The 19,299-nt window shown below is 40.3% G+C and overlaps 4 long non-coding RNA genes across 5 annotated transcripts; all 4 read left to right on the top strand.

Annotated features, from left to right (window-relative positions):
- The first annotated feature begins 3,250 nt into the window (after positions 1-3,250).
- LOC113012775 (uncharacterized) lies at positions 3,251-4,465 on the top strand. 2 transcript variants are annotated; one of them, XR_003270744.2, is made up of 4 exons: positions 3,251-3,425; positions 3,561-3,672; positions 3,761-3,806; positions 4,218-4,465. It is a non-coding gene; the product is annotated as an uncharacterized LOC113012775 (long non-coding RNA). The 2 variants fall into 2 exon arrangements; XR_013903941.1 differs by lacking the exon at positions 3,251-3,425 and having other exon boundaries at positions 3,541-3,672.
- Positions 4,466-4,987: 522 nt separating this feature from the next.
- LOC145422649 (uncharacterized) lies at positions 4,988-5,282 on the top strand. The gene is made up of 2 exons (XR_013903942.1): positions 4,988-5,122; positions 5,171-5,282. It is a non-coding gene; the product is annotated as an uncharacterized LOC145422649 (long non-coding RNA).
- Positions 5,283-12,811: 7,529 nt separating this feature from the next.
- LOC145422650 (uncharacterized) lies at positions 12,812-15,038 on the top strand. The gene is made up of 3 exons (XR_013903944.1): positions 12,812-12,947; positions 13,437-13,519; positions 14,898-15,038. It is a non-coding gene; the product is annotated as an uncharacterized LOC145422650 (long non-coding RNA).
- Positions 15,039-15,468: 430 nt separating this feature from the next.
- Positions 15,469-16,154, top strand: LOC113012367 (uncharacterized). Its single transcript, XR_013903943.1, has 4 exons — positions 15,469-15,582; positions 15,671-15,733; positions 15,829-15,846; positions 15,941-16,154. It is a non-coding gene; the product is annotated as an uncharacterized LOC113012367 (long non-coding RNA).
- The last annotated feature ends 3,145 nt before the right edge of the window (positions 16,155-19,299 follow it).

Consider the following 19,299-nt stretch of genomic DNA (forward strand, 5'->3'; position numbering starts at 1 on the left):
GGTTTATAGATGCTGTGCCTAAATTAGACTCAGTGATCAATGAAAGCACTCGGTTATAATTCCCGTGTCTAAAGTTCAGTTTGCACATGTAGGGACACAGGTTTAAGACTTTAAATGCAACATTTAACCACTTACCTTAAAGCATCATGGGACTCTTTGATAGCCTAAGATAAGATGAAGGTAAATAAACCTGACTCCAAAGACTTCCCTGAAAATTCCAGTGATTCGTCTTGAACAAAACAGACGGAAAACCAGCAGCACTACTCATCGTAATCATGGCTTAAAGCAGAGACAGGCTGCAATTTGGTGTCAGGTTCACCAGGTGGAGCCAAATCATCATCAACACGAGTCATGCATCAAGAGACGAGACGCCGAGTTAATTATTTCAAAGTAAATTGTGTGGTATGCATAGTCAGCATATCTAAAGTGCCATGTAAAGATTTAAAATATAATGCCACATTTGACCTGTGACCTCTCTTTCAAGGTCAATAGAGTAATATGAAGGTCAAAGTGATAATATTGCTATACAAAGCTGGATTGATAACATAAAGGCATATAGAGAATGATACATGGGGATTTTAAAAGTTGCATTGCTTTGGACCCCTGCATTGGCAACATTTAGGAAATGATACTGCTTAATGGGGCTTCTAAATATCACACTATAGTTTGACCTCAGACCTCACTTTTACATTTCAGATGCGCTTTTCTATATATAATCAAAATCAATATGTATCGTAGACTCTTGAGGTCTTAAAGCTCATTCCATATGACCTGTCATATCAAAAGAAATGAGATGCAGGTTATTCAACCAAAACACTTTTTGATGAGAAATATTTAAGGTAAAGAAAAACCAAGCACGCTATGAAAAGTATTGGGAAAACAAACATTTATAAATATAAAGAATAAAATAAATAATAAAGAAATATAAATTACTATTATCATTGATAAAATAAATATAAACAACTGCATTTTTAAGAGTCGTTCAGTTTTCATGTGCTTTTGTCTTATTTCCACTTTCATGTGTTTATTTCATCATTTGTTTTCACTGACAGTAGTCCTCTACATATGTTTCACTGCTTTTTCTTCTGGAGAAAAAAAACAGTACTGGGATGTCAATACATTAAATTTTATTTGAGGTTTTCATTAACGTTTTTTGTTGTTGTTGTTTTTTCACCTGAACCAAGTATTGTAACATTTTCAGGGCAGTAAGATGTTTGCATCAAACACTTCAAGTTCCTGCATGTTGCGATGGAACAGACATGCCCACAGGCTAGAACATTCGAGAACAGATCGCTTAGATTTCTAAGAACTTTGGGTGTGTTGTTCAAAACTCTTCTGGCATCACCTAAGTCACGAGATATTTGTCTATTTGAATCACCTGATGTGATGTTTCACACCAGGGATGTAACAAACCAGAGATTGAGGGTGGAATTATGAACAAGAATGGACAAAGCAACGTGTTTAGGCAATTCTTTTTGCACTCCCAAGACTAGACGAGAACTTTTCAATCACTACCCTGTCTCACTGTACTCAGATGGTTTAGACATTATTAATTCCAGATTATGAGAAAGAACCAATGCACTTTGGAAAGTGAAAAGGAGCATCTAAAGAAGTGTTGGGCATACAGTACTGTACTGAATATTCATTAATGAATATAATCAGAAGGGCTTTCCACAAAAGCTGTCTAAAATAACTAAAATCAGTCAAACCTACTTCTTCTTCTTTTTTCCACTGTTGATAAACAAAAAATGAACAACCCACAAACCAACATCAACACCGAATAACCAAAGAAAAGTCAGTTGGCCGCACAAAAAGAAAAGAAGTCAGTTAAACTGTAGGATTTGGTGACATCATTCGAACCCAACCCAGCAACGGAAAATAGATTGGTCACATCTATCAAAACCAAAACAAATAACAAAATACAGGTTTAAAACGTCCCATTTAATTAGCTGCAGTGGCTTGAAGGAGGAGTGAGACAGAGAGACACAAAACCAGTTTTCTAGCTTCAGTTCTGGATGTTTTTTCAGGCCACAACTGGAGCCAGACACATCTTGTGTGTACTGGGAGTGGCACACTAATAGTGCTGTGCAAAAATCTTGACAGGCTATAAATTATATTTCCCTAGGAAAATGGTAAACATGTTGGGTGACTTATTTAAGCATGCAATGATACATACAAATACTGTATATAAGTAAAAAAAGAAAGAAAGAAAATCCACCAAGACCACATGTACCTCCCTCCTGTCCTCCTCCTCTCTTATATATTGATTATGATTTGAACAACATATTTCAAATTTGGATTCATCACTCAGTAAGACCTGTTGCCACTGATTTTCAGGCACGTTCTTGAGTAATTTGGGACACACCCCAGCCTTTTCTCCCTGTTTCCCTTCCTTAAAATTAGCTGTGTAACAGCCAACTTTACACTGAGACCATTTCATGAGGCTTTATGAGACTTCAGTGAATGTTAGAAGGATTGATTGAAGGACCAGATGCATCTCTTAATTGCTTATTTCTTTACAACATTTTAAAGACATGACTTTCAAATACTGTTGTGGTGTGGATAGTATCAGGCCTGACATTTATTGTTTTGTCCACCCATTTTCCAGTTTTCTCAATTTTAGGGTCAAACTGCAAACATTATGATATTATATGATAAATTTGATAACTCTTTGAAAAATCACCTTATTGTTGCAGTAATTAAGAGTCCTAACAGCATACACAGTAAATAATATAAATAAAAGAAAGAAGAAAAACTGAAACATAAAGACACAAGAGAAGGAACACGTTTCTTGATAAGGACGTGTATAGGATGGGAATGGTAAACTTAAATATGCAAACAGTGAGATGTAATATATAAAATAAATACATGAACGGGATTTTTGTTTTGTTTTTTGTTGGGGAGTTTTGTAGGTTGCCTGTAAAGGTTTTGGTGTGGCTGTTTTGTGTAGACATAAGACCAGATAATCCCTTAACTACCTTTGCTATGCTTGAATGATTCATAGTGTTAAGTGGCCTAACAAACTACAAAATATTCTTCTTAAAATGAGTCTGAAAATTAGAGGAAAAATAAGCTAATCTTCAAAATTAAAAAAAGAAGAAAAAGAAAAAGACAGAGTCAGAAACCCTGGATCACTATTGCTCAAGACCGCTTCCAAGAACGTCTGGCTTCTTGAAAGCAAATTATAAGAAATGAAGGCTGGCCCGAGGCTTTTTCAAACAACTGCACACACACCACAATTTTTGTTTTGCTGTCTTTGTGAGGCCCTTTAGTTAGTCTTTAGGACTAAGGTCTTGCTCTAAGTCTAAGAAAATGACATTTTACTTAAAAGTTGTGCCTTTTACAAAGCAGAAATAGAAATAAATGCTATCTATACTGACCATTTGGAGATAAAAACAACACCATAATATTAAGAAAACTACCATGTAAGTATTCTAATAAAAAAGTTTGAACTGGATTTGGAGTTGTTTTCTCTGCAGCACATTTGGTGCAGAGACGGTGGTTGTATCCGACAGGTTTGGTGTTTTGGAGCAGAACAAAAGCTGACCTGTAATTTTCAGGTTACACCCTGCCCCACACTAAAACATCCTCATTCTTCATCTCAAACTCTGCCCTATAAATACAGCTGTGAAAACAGACGTCAGACACAAATTACTCTGCTTACTGCATCGGGTATGTAACTGGCATTGTTGATTGCTTGTGATGATTGATTGCAGTAAAAGTTTAACACTTAATTTTCTTCTACTTTTGTCTTTTCCAGGTGAGAACGTTTCACTGCACTTGTAAACAAGACAAAATGAGTGACCGTAAGTCTCTGATTCAGATATCTGTTTATATCGAGATCACTGACATGTAGTAATTAGGCTGAAAAACTATGTGCTACTGCTGCATGTATGTTCACTGCACTTGTGCACAGCTCATTTGTTTTATTTGCACTTTTCTACTCTGCAATTAGACAGATGTGCAAATGCAGCTATATGTTGAATTCTTGTTCAAAATCATTTCAGTGTTTGATTTAAGAACAGTGTGCTCTTTATTTAACATAACGTCAGCTCTCTGAGAGGCAGCATTGTCTATACTGTCGTTCTGCAAAATTATTTAACGCATTTGCTTTATATTAAGTCTTCTGCTTCTTATATTATGTCTAGTATTTCTGTTATTATGTCTACTATTTTTTAAGTTACCAATTTTGATTTTTTTTGTTTTTCCAAATACAGCCAAAGCCCAGGTGAGTGAATTAATTTGGCTTCCATTGTTTCACACCTGTGACAAACAGCATAACAAACTTGTTCTAACGAAGCAATCTTCCTCTCTAAAAAGCAAGCTCTGGGAAAAGGATCAGATTGTGAAAGAAAACTTTCACTTGTGTACTTTCTGCTGTTTTGCTTTACTGGTTGATGCTATTTTGACATTTTCTCTTCCTATGGTTGGGATGCCTTTTTTTAATTACTTTATTCCCTCTGAAATGGTAAATTCAAATTTTCTCTTACAAAGTAAGTCGATTCTTCTCATTTGAATCTTTTTGGTTTCTATATAAAATATTTCACAAGTCACACAAAATAAATCTGTTAAGTTTAGTTTTGTTGCCAGGGCTAGGTTTCCATTTCACGCATTAAATGCTGCAGAGGAGTTTGAGTGTCACTGCTCAGACAAAACTGCTTTTGTCTGAGTATCTTTGCAAGTTGTTGTCACATTTCTCTCTGTAGCCCTGAACCCCCTTACTTAGATACAATTTAAATAGCAGTAAAAACTAGCAGAAATGGGCACTCCGTCTTCAACACATCTGTGCTGGCCATGCTGTGCATAAAATCTCAAAGGCACAAAATGCCAAAACAAATCACGGAAGCAGTTGTGACCTCACATTTGGCACATACCATAATTTGTGAGGGTGAGATTTGTGGGGCGTGCCAATTCACAAGAGATCACCGATTCCCATAAAAAACAAGCTTGGTATCCAACCACGGCAAACAATTTTGAGGTTGCTGCAAAGTGAGTTTCAAGAAGCATTTTCATTTTTTTTCTCATGGTTGTTAACAGGGAAAAGGCCAAGAACATGGACATGGACATGGAAAAGGCCAAGAACAAGGGAAAGGAAAAGGCCAAGAACACGGACATGGAAAAGGCCAAGAACACGGACATGGAAAAGGCCAAGAACAAGGGAAAGGGAAAGGCCAAGAACAAGGGAAAGGAAAAGCACCACCTCACTAATAAATAATGAATCATTATTCTGTGGTCATTTTTAAGAGATAAAAATGTCTTTAATAAACTAAAATAAAAAACAATGTGTAATTTGTTCATTTAAACATGAGTTTCTAGCAGAGCCCACAGCAGAACATTTATTCAAAACATAAAAGCTTTTACAATAACCATTAACCATTTGCTGATGACTAAAATGACATGACTAAGAAATACAAAGTGCCTTAAGTGAAGGAGTTCTGCATAGCTTCCGCAGATATTAAAAAATGGGATAATCAATATAAATGGGCATCAATGCCAACATGCTTTAAGACAAACATAAATTGTTATGGCAGTATTAAATATAAAAACAATCTTAAGACCAGTTTTGGAAGTTTCTCTATATGGGACGACTTCTTTTTACCTCTTGCTGCTTCATGGAGGCCTCCTTCTTCCAGCTTCCTTATGGCGATTCTTATTGGGCAACATGTTTACATCTTACACACACAAGATTACAAGATTTTGATATATACACCCCAGTTCAGTGAGGATTTGATCATCTGTTTGGGGTCTAGGCAAACATTCACAATGGGGCTCTCCAAACAGCGTTAGGCACCATTACACTGGCTTCCAAATTCAGAAAATCTCAATGCAATACATTTATTTTCTTTTGAAAGATTAGAAAAACAAAGGAAACAGGAAAAAATATCTATTTTCGAAAACTAGACTCTTTGAATTATTATTGTTGTTATTATTATCATATATTCCATTTTTATTTGGTAAATGGCCTGTATTTATATAGCGCTTTACTAGTCCCTAAGGACCCCAAAGCGCTTTACATATCCAGTCATCCACCCATTCACACACACATTCACACACTGCTGATGGCAGCTACATTGTAGCCACAGCCACCCTGGGGCACTGACAGAGGCGAGGCTGCCGGACACTGGCGCCACCGGGCCCTCTGACCACCACCAGTAGGCTACGGGTGAAGTGTCTTGCCCAAGGACACAACGACCGAGACTGTCCGAGCCGGGGCTCGAACCGGCAACCTTCCGATTACAAGGCAAACTCCCAACTCTTGAGCCACAATCGATTTACAGACATTTACACAATTTTTTTACAGACATTCATTTATTGTTTTAAACAATACTTTAAAGACTGCACCTTTAGAGCTGATGTAAGTGATTCAAGTTTGTGCCTGTTCACATCGAGCAGACATACCAAGACGTAGCATGAGTCGAACTTCACTCCGTTTAAGTACGCAGCTCTGATGTGTTTCTGTATGGCATTGAAAAGCTATGAGATTGATTTTTTTAACAAAGTATCAGATGCAGCTATGTCCCAGAAAATAAATAACTCATTTAAATCTGTAAAAGTTTTGGCTGCAACCTGCAAAACTCTTTCTCACCTATCATGAAACATATCAGGTGACATTCTTTTGTCTCGTAACACACCAGCCAGCCAGCTTGCACGATGCAAGACATCAGATCTAGTTTTGTATGGATGCATACAGATAAAAGGTGTGCACCAAGTTGTGTATAATTATCGTAAATACCAGACAGGAACTGTTGCTTTCTCTCTGTGAGCTCACTCTTCTCCCCCACACACACACACACACACACACACCAGTTCCAGCATGTTTGAACTGATTATTTTGGAATATGTAGTTGTTTAGAAATGGCTCCAAGAGTCCCAATTTGTGTAAAGCAGCAGTTCTTCTCAAATCGTCACTGAGCTCCTTTGACTATCTTATTCTTAATTAAGTGCTTTTCAAAGTCAAGTCAAGTCAAAGTCAACTTTATTGTCGATTCTGCCACATGTACAGGACATACAGAGAATAGAAATTGCGTTACTTTCAATCCCTAGATAAATAGCAAATGAACATTTAAATATATTTAAATATAAAAGTGATTAAAAATGCAAGTAAAATAATTAAAAAGTAAAAAATTTAAATAAATACAATTTTACATATAACAAGAAAGCTATATAATATACAATATAATGGGTAAGTGACATTGAGTGTAAACCAGGCAGAGTAGTGCAAATAGGCAAATAGTGCAAATGGAGATTTGGTAATGTACGGTAAGAGAAAGTGTAGCAACAAAGTCTTATGAGGTAATGGCAGTCCAATGCTCCACAAAGTGACTGGTAACTGGTGCAGGCCAGTGAGTGAATCAGAGAGTGTGTGTGTTTGTGTGTGTGTGACAGAGTTCAGTGAGACCGTGGAGGAGAGAGGGGAGAGGGGGCAGAATCGGGAGGGAGTTAAGCTTCCTGACAGCCTGATGGATGAAGCTGTCCTTCAGCCTGCTGGTCCTGGCCTGGAGACTCCGCAGTCTCCTCCCTGACGGCAGCAGCTTGAAGAAGCTAAATAATCACTAACAAGATGTTAACAAGCCTTGACCAAGTTAAAAGGCATTGTCGAACCTTCAGAAGCAAGATTTAACTTATTAAAAGATTTAACTGACTAAATATTACAGTCACACAATGACTATTTACTATTTACAGTCATTTCATTATTGCAGTCAATCATTACAACCTTAAAATGACCATGACTGTGTGAAAATTTGACAGTAACTGTAAATTTATTATAGTAATATATTCTAGTAATATCCAAGTAAAATTCATTTGTATGTGACTACAACCCTCAGAAAAGCATTCTAAAATACAGTAAGACTCAAGAATTTGGATTATTTATTTACAAACTATAAAAAACAAAAAAAAAACAAAAAACCATAACATAAAAACAGCATTAACATCAAACAAGGGATGGCAAAAAGTAAAAAGGGAAGCTACAGTCACAAAAAGCCTGGTTTCCCTCCTTGAATGCCGTCCAATGTCAGAAAAGAAAATGACTGTCACGGCTGCCGAGGCGAGCCGTGTGGAATAAATGAGGATCCAATCGCAGGCAGTCGTAGAGAAGTGAAGGTGATTTATTGAACACAAAAAGAATGTGGACAAACAGCAAACGGGGCTCGAACTAAACTAAACTGGGAAACAACTAAACTACAGAGCACAAACCTGAATGAAAACAAGCAGAGGAGGATGACGATGAACAGCAGGGAGAAGACACGGTGGATACACAGACTGACACTGAGTAATACAGACGAACTGGCAACAGGCAGGAGAACACACAGGGCTTAAATACACACACCAGTAATCAGGGGATGAGAGACAGGAGGGCAACACAGCTGGGAGGAATCTGGGCTGACGGGACAGGGGAAACGTAACCTGATCACACTCACATACGACACGGACCTTCACAATAAAACAGGAAACTCAGACATATGGAACCAGACAAGACATTGAACTAAACAGACAGATTCACAAACAGATGGGGAGACACCATAGACAGACAGATACAGACGCAGACTCAGAGGCAGACCGAATATAACACAGAACCTAAACAATCATCTAGAAAATGATAACAAACTAAAAGCGCTGGGTCACCGACCCAGGACCATGACAATGACCACAAAATCAAACGCAAAAGTGGTTGGAAGATGTTGTGCAGGAAAGAAGAGGACCAGTTTCCTCCTCCGAGTCCAAAGGCCATTCAAACACATTCACAGTTTCGATCATTTATTGCTCATATCTTAAGAATTCTTTACAGACTAGCAACATGTTAATGTTTACAGTGTGTCTCAAAGCATTTCAAGAAGGTGGCTGTCAGCTGCTTCTAAAAAAGGTATGATGTCTTTGTACCTATTGTTATTTTTTTGGTGACCATTTATGTTAACTGGGAGTTATAAGAGAATGGCAACACAATAACTTTGTCTCATTGAAAGCCAAACAAAAGGAATCTGACTCACCTGGATTTACCTCCTATCTTTTACAAAATAAAATAAAAAAAACTTCACAACATAAAAACACTCAGTGCTGGTCTCTTCAAATTTCGTATCCTTTCACTTGTGTTACGCCCCCCCCCACCATGGTGGAGGCAAAGGTAGGAAGGAGACAGCAACACTGGACAACCACAATCAATGAAGGAGGAAGACCACAGAACAGTTAAGAATCAGGCCAGATTTATTGGTTGCTTGCCTTGATAGTCAAACTTAACAACAGAAAAGAGGTGGGGGAGGAGGACTGGGCGGTTGATCCAAATCAAAGAAATTAATAAAACAAAAAGAGGTCGATAGCTTCCAGGGCCTAACTCAAACAAAAAATGCAAAACAAAAGGCCTACCTAGCTACTCGACAAAAGGTCAGTGAAAACATACAAGAGTGGCATCAACCGCATAACCTAGTGTGACTAACAGATTAAAACCTGCAACCAGTGTATAGGGTACCCCCAGCTTACCTGTCCAGCCTCCCACCACACACAATACAAAGAAGCCTGTTCGCAAATGTTTGTCATAAAGCAGAAGCCAGCAGCCACCAGCTGGCCAGGGAGCTGCTCATTTGTAGTAATCCTCGGAGAGTGATTGGCCAACTGTGCCCAGACCAGCCAATAAACACATGCCAATCAACTTTGAACTGGCCAACAGGTGGAGGCTTGACACCTGAAAGATAAAAAGAACACCAAAAGCAAAGCCACATCTCTTGGCACATAACACTTGGCTAAATGAAATGATTTGGCTTGCATCAGTCACAGGATGACCATTAACCAATGCTCACCCTTGACGGCAGAGCAGGCTGGTTACGAGCCAGGAACATGTTTGCAAAGAGCGACGAACTAAAACAAATGAGCGTGCTGTGTGTGCACTGTACAACAACGCAACAAAACATTCTCTGTCCTTTTATTAACTTTGTATTTATTATTTATTACTTTATTGTTTTGTTCTTATTACTTTATTATTATAGCACTAGGAATAAATAATAAGTGAAGGATTCTGGATCCCCACCACGATAGATACAAACTTGTGGCCACAGTACATACAGTATTCTGGAGAAGGTATAAATGTGACTACCCTACAATCTGAGCAGCAGCAGCCCCTCAACATTTTCCCCACCTGATGACAGTAATATAGTACGATGCAATTCCATATAAGATTCTTGATGAATGCAGGATGTTATTATTCAGCCTGGTTCTATGTGCCCAATTTAACTTTGAACACCCAGTCCCCCTGCTGGGGGACTGCTGGGGGGGGGGACTGCACCCAGACCCAGGTGGTGTTACCCTTTTCCCTGGGTTGGGGAGAGGCAGACCGCCCCGACTCGGCAGCAGCAGGGAGGCCCCATTTTCCAGACCAGCCGCAGAAAATGGGGGTGAGAGAAGACTCCAAACCTCCCTCCACCTGCTCATTGTAGTGTTGATGCATGTGTGTTCTAAGGTGCATTTAAAACCCAGGAGGGCATGGAGCTACCTGCCAGAGAGCAGCAGGTAAGCGCATGGTCCCTCCTGCTAGCCCTCAATGTCTACGTGTATTTAAAATTGAGAGGTGGGCAACGACGCCAGGGGTGGGGTGTACACCCTGATGGTACTTTGGAGTCCGTGTATCGTGCCCACCCCCAAGATCCTATATGTATGTGTAATGAGAGTGTGAGTAATGTGAATGTCTAAGTTGTGGGATAAAATTGAGGCAGAGGCAGCCAGAAGGGGACAGAGGGGGGGGGGGGGGGGGGGGGGGGCTTCCCCTGCACCCTGGTGACATACCCCTACTCCAAGGCCCTGCATGTGTGGGTGGTTGTGGTGGAGCAGGAAGAGGGAGGCAGCTGGAGATGGGGAGGGAAGGAAGGGAGGGGCAAGTGACCCCTCCCTGGGGCCAGCTCCCCCGCTGACCCGAGTAGGCACCCCCATACTCCGCGACCCGCCAGGGAAAGGGGGCCCAGGCCCATCCAGACCGGGGCCCAGTGCAGCAACGCCCCCCGGCCCCACAGAGCCTGGGACAGTCCACCCAACCCCACCACAGAGAAAACTGTACCCACCCCCCCATCCACTCATCTTCCAGACTACATAAGACAATAAACACCCAGGCTGAGATCTTCCTCCACCTCTCCTGTATCTCCCCCTCCTGCAGAGAGAGCCCCTGAGGAGAGGAAAGCTCCTGCAAGATGTGACAATCTCCCCCACCAGTTGAAGAGCCCCCCAGGTGGCTCGATGCACTGGCGGCACCCTGCTCCAGGGCTGGGCCCCCATACACCCACCTGCCCAGAACCCCGGCAACACACCAACCAGGACCCAAGGCCCCGAGGCCTGGCCAGGGTCCCAGCCCAGAGACGGAGCACCCCCAGAACCTCACGCCCATCCCGGACCCACCCAGGGGCAGCCAGGCTACCAGGTCAGTAACCCACGTCCGTCAGCACAGACCCTCCCCTAGCCCCGCTGCACGCAGCTACGAGGAAACAGTCACCCGAGAGCCAAAAGAGCCCCCAACCGGACATGACCGCTACCCCGGGTTGAGCCCCCCAAGGAAGATGCCTCCGGGGAACCCCCCGACGCCCTAAGCCTGTCCCTACCCCCACACCAATCACAACAGTGAAGGCGGAACCAAACTATGACCCCCCACCCCCACTAGGTGATGGAGCTGATCAAAGGAGCCCAGAGCAATTGATCTGATGTGGTGGCAGAGGCTGTATCAAGACTAATGTAATCTAATAGATAATTTCTATATTGGTTAGAATTAAGATTATTTTTATTTTTCCAGTTCATGAGGACTGTTTTCTTGGCTATGCATAGGGCAGTGAAAACCATATGGGCGATATTCTTTTCTGAAGTAACATTATCTAAGCTGCCCAACAAACACACTAAGGGGGAAGTTGGAATGTTACATTTCAGACACTTCGATAAGTCTTCACATATCTCGCGCCAAAACTTCTGAACTGGTGGACAGAACCAAAGAGCGTGGATATAATTGTCCGGTGAATTGGTTTGATAGTGTGAGCAGTTGTTGGTAGACGTAAAGCCCATCTTGAACATCCGATGACCTGTATAGTGCACTCTATGTAATATTTTGTATTGAATTAATTGAAGACTGGGATTTCTAATTAGATGAAAGGTTTTTAAGCAAATCTGAGACCAGAAGTTTAGGTCTAAGTTAACTGATAAATCCGCTTCCCATTTTGCAATAGGAAGTGATATTGATTCATCTGTTTTAGAAAGCATTCTGTATATTTTGGATAGTAATTTGGGGGTTTAAGAGTAAGAAATTGAACCACACTTGATGGTGTTTGTAGTTCAACTTGACCCGGTTTAAATTTCTTTTTTACTATGGATTTAATTTGTTGATATTCTAAAAATCTTTTCTTGTTGATCCCATATTGTGTAACTAGTCCGTCAAATGAAATAAATTCTGTTCCTTCTAGTATATGTTCTAAATATTTGATTCCTTTACCACTCCAATCTGAAAAGTTTATCATATTATTGTTTTGTAATATGTCAGGTAGGGATGGGTACCGGTGTCCGGTGCCATGATGGCACCGGTTCTGACATAAACGGTAGTAACCAGACCGAAAAGCAGCGCACATTTCGGTGCTTTTTTTCGGTGCTTTTTTTTCCTGAGCTGTGATACACTTCTAGCCAATCATTTTACGTTTCCGAGGATAGTAGGCGGGGCCAGGTACGTATGTTCTGTTAGAGCAGAGCTACAGATTAAAAATGTCCAAGGCGAAGCGGTCAAACAGCTGGCGACACATAGCGTTTTTTTTAAAAGCCGAGAAATGCGCGGTATTTGATAGCTTGCTGCGAGACCTCACACCGAGCACGTCGGGTGGGTTGCCAGTTATCGGACCCAGAGCAACATCCCCCAAAAACACGAAGAGGAGAGTCCTGGCCCCTAGCCCTGCCAGTGTAGCAGAAATGATGATGATGCAGCAGCAGCCGTTCTTCTCTGCGTGAGTAGCTTCATGTTGTTCGTGTGTAATTTACGTTGAGTAGGCTAACCACGTTATTACATTAATGCATGTAAGGTGAACTAGCAAACATCATCATAGCTACATGCGGCTGTCTTCTTGTTTGATGGCAGATACTCCCTTCACCCTGGCCAAAAAGACTAAAATGACCAAAGAAAAAGTGGGAAACAGTTAAACATGAGAGGTTTAGGACAAAGTTTGTGTTTTTTCCATTGTTTAAGCACTGCTTCCAGCCAAGAGTGATGCCATATATGCCACATAGCTGCAGAAAAGGCTAACATTGTTATCTTTTTACAAAAAAAACCAGCTGAACATGAGAAGTTTTTGTACAAAGTTTGTGTTCTCCATTCTTTAAGCACCGGTTCGAGCACCGTTTAAGCACCGGCACCGTTTCAAAAGTACCGATTTGGCACCGGTATCGGATAAAACCTAAACGATACCCATCCCTAATGTCAGGGTTGTTCCAGATAGGTGTACGTCCGCATGGGATTAATGAAGACGCCGCCACACCCTAACGTCTTTAAGACATGAATGCAGAGAGGAACGGCTTGAATGTGAGTGTATCATGCCAAGTTTGCACTCACACTGTTTTTATGTCTGAGTTTGATTGGCAGGATGAAATCAGTCAGCACACCCTGTGTTGTGTTCTTCATGAGAGAACAAAATTGCCCTTGCCATGTCAAGCCCATGAGTGGTTTGACATGTTTGTCAGACAAAAACAGGATTGTTGTCTTATTATTATGGTCTTAACTGACAGTGGAAGCTAAAAAACTGGTATGACAGGACATAAAAGCTGAGAGATGCGGATATCTCTGTTCTCTCAGAGCTCCACTTACCTCTGCAGACCCTAAATATGCATAAAAAGAGAAGAATTATAGTGCCAATATACAGTGTGGTCCATAGTAATTTGGACACTGACACAAGTACCTCATTATTGAAACATATTCCAATTATAGTTACAAAATGGACATACACATAATGTGTAGACTCTCAACTTTGATTTAAGTTGTCAGCTCCATAACATGTGCCACCCTCTTTTTAAAGGACCCAATCAAACAATTTACTCAAGGGCTGTTTCACTGGCAGGTTGGGCAATTCTTTGATTACTGCATGTAATTATTAATTAAGCAGATAAAATGCCTCGAATTTATATTAGGTGTTGTTGCTTTTATTTGGATGCGGTTGAAGGAGCTCTCGATGCAAGTGAAACAAGCCAGCCAAGCTTAAGCTGCAAAAATAGAAAGAAAAAAACATCCATACACCATGAATCCATCCATTAGGCAGTAGCCTAAGCAGAGAAGCCCAGTCCTCCCAATCCATTCAAGCCCTTCCCAGGCATGCTGAGAGATATCTCTCCAGCATGTACTGGTGTGCTCCGGGGTTTCCTCCAGGGTGGACATGCCCAGAACACCTCATAGGTGAGGGTGGGGACATAGATCTCAGGCTAGGAGTTGTTGGGATTTATTTTTATCTTTAAGTCTAATACCTCATAATTAGCATCACACATTTGTGTTTTGTCTTTACGTTGAAACCAAGCACACCATTGTTTTTCTTGTGACATTACCAATAAGTTTGATGTGTCACATGGCCCTCTTCCTATTGAAAAAACAAAAGTTGTATCCAAGATGGCCGACTGCTAAATGGCCACCATGGTCACCACCCATCTTGAGGAGTTTGCCCCCTCACATATACTAATGTGCCACAAACAGGACTTTAATATCACCAACCATTCCCATGTTATTACGCTGTATCCATAGAAATGGCCCACCCTGTAGAATTACTGCTACTTGCAGAGTGCACTTTAAGAGTCACACATTCAAATATTATAATTATTGTTTTAATCGTCTTTGTAATAGCAGTCAGTGGCATTAAAGCTTCCCCAGATTCTTCTCATTTGGTTTAAACAGATATATAATTGTGTTTTCTCTGCAGCACACATTGCAGAAAATTGTTGAAAATTGTTGTGAATGGAGAGTCTTTAGCACTTCGCAGCAGAACAAAGGCTGTCCCATAATGCTGACGTTCGACCAGTTTCCTTTCATACAACCATGCCGTTACAGCCCTGCCCTCAAGCATGTAAGGCATGTTTTAAGGTGGAACTGCCAGTTACCTTTTTACCTGTCCTGCATCTATTAGTAGCAGGTGTGGGTGCCTCATAAACACACCCTCATCCTTCATGCTTCTCCCTTTAAATACAGGCATCAAAGCAGACAACAGACACAAACGTTTTTGCCTTCTTTATCAGGTACGCAGCACTTATTGCATTTACTGTTGACTCCTTGTAATGATTACACAGAACGTTTAAGAGTGTTTCATTTTTCTCAACTTTTGTATTTCTTTTAGAAAAAGAATTTCTACAACGCTTGTTAAAAAGACAAAATGAGTGACCGTGAGTCTCTGATTAAGCTGAAAATATCATGTGTTGTTTGTGCCATTTGTGCAGTTGCCTTTCTGTTAAATTCTGTTATTGAAAGCTGCTTTCAATTTTGGTTGTGGCCTTATGATCGCAGTCATCTATCCTGTTCTTTTGCAAAGTCACATATCAAGCTTGGTTTCTCTTTATCTAATTTTTTTTTTTTTACTTTGTTTTTTGTTTCCAACTATAGCTGCAGCTGAAGTAAGTACTTTTATTTCATTTGATTGTTCTACACCTGGGACAAACAGCATTATAAACATGTACTTATAAAGCAATTTTCTCCTGTCAGAAGAAGGAAGAGAAATGTCCTCATGAGAAGGAAGGATCAGGATCAGAGGGAGAAGGATCAGGAGTAAGAAAAGTTTCACATGTGCTTTCTGTTGTTTTGCTCTGTTGATTCTGTAATATTGTAGCATTCATGAGTTTATTTGTCTTTATCACTTACAGGGAGAAGGAAAAGGAAAGGTACAACTTCAGAAGCCTTTTGGAATTGAAAGTTTGCTGCCATCTGAGTTACAATACGTTTTTAATCACTTAATTTTCTAACGGTTGTTTACAGGGGAAAGGGGAAAAGCATGGAAAAGGAGGTGGACATGGACATGGAGGTGGAAGAGGAGGCGGACAAGGAAGAGGAGGCGGACAAGGAAGAGGAGGCGGACAAGGAAGAGGAGGCGGACAAGGTCCTAAATAAATTATGAAGAATTCACTGAATCAGCATTATCTGATGACTGCAAAATGACAGATATATCTCTAATAAACTAATACAGAAAGAAGACTGTCTTGTTTATTCACATAAGTATTACAATTACAACTGTTGGATCCTTTCTGAAATTCAATAATGTTTGCTGATAAATCAATGGGCTTTGATAACAATTAGTCATTCTCAAAAACAAAAACTAAAAATGGCAATAATCATATCAAGTCATTTGCACTTGAACGTGTTCTATCTTCATGGTAATCTTCTCGTGTGTGGACACATTTTAGGTTAGCCAGGCACTAAAAATGTGTGTAAGTCTAATATAAATAATGGTGCTCTATAAGGTTATGTATGCCACTAGAGTACCACTTTAATTTGCATGGGTGTCTTCAGTGGTTCCTGATCTGATTTAAAAGTTTCATATTTTAGTCATTAACATGATCTAATAGTGAAATTTCATGTTTCCTGGCCAAGAAATATTTCAACAAACAACCAGTAATAAGGCATTTTGTTTTTCCACAACACAAACATCACAGGTACACACGTTTAACTGCTTTTCACATCGCAGCAACTATATGCATCGAGGCATTTAAACTTGCTCCAATGAAGTGCTTACGTTTAAGCTGAGGATCAAGATGTGATTTAAGTGATTTTGAATGTGACACAGAGTGTTACACAATGTGTGCCAGAGAATAGTCCAAATACAGAATAATTAAGGAGTGATCAAAAGTTGAAAATGACTTCTTCAAGCTTCAAGACAACAGCAAATCAGAAGACACTCGTTTCAACTGAAGCACTGTTTACAGAAGAGCCTCTCTGAATGCGCAACATGTCAAACCTACTGCAGCAGCCCATTTGGTTTTGGTTTTTAGGTCTTAGCATTGCTTTGAAGAATTATGGACAAAATGTGGCCCAAGTGCTAGAACTGATCATTTTAATCTGTCCCAAAGTGTCCTGAAAGTAAAATTTAAAAAAGAAAGAAAAACATCATAAGAGGCAATATTTTACTAAGCATTCTGGAAGTGAATGATTGCAACGGTTGTGTGCTGCTCTTTTACTCACAGTGTGGTTCCCTGATTACCTCCACAGTATTGCAAAACCTGTCAATCCTTGTGGAAAGTGCATCAAAGAGTTGCTGCAAGAAACATCACTGTGAATTGTTGACAGCACAAAGCTGTGTTCGTCCATTTTTATCGTCTACCATTTGTGCTCAAAAACCTCCATTAGAGACATCTATGAATCAATTATCCAGAACAGCGACATCGTTAGCAACAATGTCTCCTGCGTGAAATAAAATTTTGCTTCCCATTCATGGCTGTGTTATTATCTGCAGCACTGCAATGAGTCACATGTTGAATGACGCAGTTCCCTCTACTATGCTTCATTGTTTGTGTATAATAGTTGACATTTTCTTACTCATTGTGCTATTCTTAGCATGGCAGTAGTTCTCCGGGGAATGAGATTATCTGACATCATCCAAATAAATTCTCTTAAGATCCTCGTTTTTTTATATCTAGGGTTGATTAATATCTTCACTTGTTTTTTTGCTCTTTATTCCTAATCTCTTAGCAGTCTCTTACCACACTTTCTTGGTGTTAGGTTTTGTATTGTTGATTGTCATTTATGCTTAGAAATATTTACTTATGTATGCTTAGAGTTTTATAATTAGTTGCAGATTGGTAGAGGTTTGATCCTTGATAGTCTGCAAGCTTTGTGTGCATTAGAGAGCACTCTGGGAGCACGAGAGAGGTCATACCGTGTCTTATTGTCTTACGGTAGGATTAACGTAGCTACGTCTGTTCTAGTCTAAGTGCTCTTTGTTTAGATGAACTGCTGGACTTCCTCACCGTGTTATCTAGGGTGAACCATCTAGGGTGAGGGGGAGACTACCCTCTTCCTGACCAAGGATGTTTGCTTTTGTGCTTTCATGTTATATGACCCTTTGATCAGCAGGACCCCCCCACACACACACACACAGTACTCTTTGTGTGTATGTAGACATATGTTAATGACCCTATGCATATTCATGTAGGCACAATAAAAGGAGTGTTATGGGGAACTTGGCTGAGAGTCTGACGGAGGTCAAGTGGTGGAACGACACTTGGCTCCAGGCAGGTCTCCCTCATGCATGAGTAACAAGAAGAACTTTGCCTACTTGGTGTTCAATGCTTTTGCTGTGTAATTATATTGTCTTCAACGTTCCAGCGACGATAGGTTTGTAGGTTCAAGCTACAAACCTATCACTTGGCATGGGTTTTGCTGTTATTAGCTACAACATGTTCCTCTGCAGTCTTACAAATTCCTCCAATATCCTCCTGGAATACTGACTTTACCTCCAATTCATTTACATGACTTTAAACTGGAATATTGAAGAAATACAAAGTTTTCACAGTGTTCTGTGCAGTCCTTTAAAATGTTAAGTGCACCCTTACTGCTTCCCTAGGAATAAAGAGGGGGAGTAGTAGCCAAGAGCTGCTAATTGAACTGATTAAGTGATTATCTGTAACTATGATAATACTCTATAAAGGCAGACGTTTTTGCAGTTTGCTGATCTAGAGAATGCAGGTGTGTGTTAGCTCAGTGCTACAATGTTCCCAGGAGTGGATCTACTAACAAATTCAGCCCAACGTCAGACTCAGGGAACCTAAGAGCGACATCTCAAATCTGCAGGCCTCATATGGCCATAACAGTACGTACTGGTTATTTGGAAGGGTAGCCTGGAGAATGTCTATTCTATTAAAAAAAATTAAAAATCATGGCAGCACTTTGCAAAGATGTACCTTAACAAGGCACAGGAGTGTTGCAATAATGTCCTTAAGAAAGACAAGAAAGTTTGGTCATAATGGAAAACTTGTTGTTGGCAGAAACCAAATACAGCATATCAGCACGGTGGTGGAGGGCTCATGATTTGGGTTGGTTCTGATAGCTTTGCTGTTTTTGGTTTTACAAACTGTTCCCACAAAGTTGGGAGCATAAAATTCTGATGATGATAATGACTGCTTTGCTTTGTACTTGAATGCAGCCGCTTGGCCATGGAAACCCATTCCATGAAGCTCTCTACACACTGTTGCTGCGCTAATCTTTAGGCTACATGAAGTTTAGAGGTCTGTAACAATTGACTCTGCAGAAAGTTGGCAACTTCTGTACACTATGCTCCTCAGGATCTGCGTGTTTAAGGCAGAAAATAACTAAACTCTGGGAAAAAAAAATGAACATGCAGC

The sequence above is a fragment of the Astatotilapia calliptera genome, chromosome 19 (genome assembly GCF_964374335.1).
Source record: "Astatotilapia calliptera chromosome 19, fAstCal68.1, whole genome shotgun sequence".
Taxonomy (NCBI): domain Eukaryota; kingdom Metazoa; phylum Chordata; class Actinopteri; order Cichliformes; family Cichlidae; genus Astatotilapia; species Astatotilapia calliptera.